Below are 1536 nucleotides of genomic sequence, written 5' to 3'. Positions count from 1 at the left end.
AAGGGTATGTTCAGAGAAAAAGGGTGAAGGTATGGGGCTTTTGCTGATGATGGCCTTTGAGTTTAGGATGTTTGAGGCATAAGGAAGGGTATAAGATTGAAGCAGCTAAGGGGGATGGCTGAGTGATGACCTGGGAGTCTTGGACTTCTAGTGAACACCAATACAAACAGGGGTATAGCATGTGATTGGATTAATCATGATAATCTCTAAGGCCAATTATAGTGAAGCCATGAGTGTAGGGAGAGTATAGGAAGGCAGGGTTGAGGGAGCCTTGGCAAAAACATGTAGATCTCAATGGGTCTTCCTTTCAGACATGACGATAGTGGTGCTGAGGCCAACAAAGAGGTGACACCATTGTGGGGAAGCAGAGGGGGTTCTGTGGGCATCTTTTAACAAGTCTGTAGATAATCTTTTCTTCCATCTCAATAAAACAATAAGAATATCTCCCTCTCACCCCAGACTCAAAACCCACTCAAGTAATTGCCCCTAGCTCTGCCCCCATTCATTGTAAAACTCCTCCAAAGAACTGCTTGTACTTCTCACCCTCTGTACCCCCAGTTCTTTCCTTAACTACTCCAGATGGGCTTTCACCCCCATCACTCCACCAAAACATCTTTTATCAAGTTCACCAGTGAATCCTGTCTGCTAAAATGTTCAATTCTCTGTCCCCATGATTTGACTTATCAGACATGGTTTTCTTTCACTGGATGCTCCTTCTCAGTGTGTTCGTTCCTCTTTCTAAACCAGAGCTCTAAATATTGCAGTACCCTGAGTCCCAGTCCTGGGATTTCTTCTTTTCTGTGCCTTACTGTCTCTTTAAGTAACTTTATCCAGTCCCAAAGATTATTCAAATATTATCTGTATTCTGTTGGCTTTTAATTTTTCTCTCTCTTCATGATGGAACCTTACTTAGCTCTGTATGTCTCTATCCAACTACCTACTCAAGAGCTCCATTTCGATGTGTCGTATGCACCTTAAAATCGTCATAGCCAACACATAAGTATTGTTTTTCCTCTGTGGCAGCAACTGCCAGCTGACTCCAACAGCCACACTTCACTTATTTGGTAAGAGAATTCCCGAATTTTAACTGGGCAGGTATTCTCCAGGATGAACATCGACTACATCTAGCCTCTTTCGGGTATGGTCATGTTACCAAGTTCTGGCTCATGGAATGTGAATGGAAGGGAGATGTACAACTTCCAGGACAAACCCTTAAATGAACAGGTAGCCCTCCATGTTTCCTTCCCCACCTCCCCAGCACTGACCCAGTGAGTATTGTGGTGAACTATCTTTGACAATGCAGAGAAGGACAACATCAGGTGGACAACAGCCGTTTGAGAAACACTGCTCTAGGGGTCAGTGGAGCAACAAGATAGAGTTTGAGTTCTGAATACCTAAAGCAAGCTGTAGTCTATTATGTGAAGAATGAATATTTATCCTATTAACAATTGTGATCCGGGGCACCTGGGTGGCTCAGTTGTTAAGCGTCTGCCTTCGGCTCAGGCCATAGTCCCAAGATCCTGGGATCGAATCCCG

This window comes from Neomonachus schauinslandi, chromosome 2, assembly GCF_002201575.2.
Source record: "Neomonachus schauinslandi chromosome 2, ASM220157v2, whole genome shotgun sequence".
Taxonomy (NCBI): Eukaryota; Metazoa; Chordata; class Mammalia; order Carnivora; family Phocidae; genus Neomonachus; species Neomonachus schauinslandi.
Note: the sequence above shows the minus strand (reverse complement) of the source record.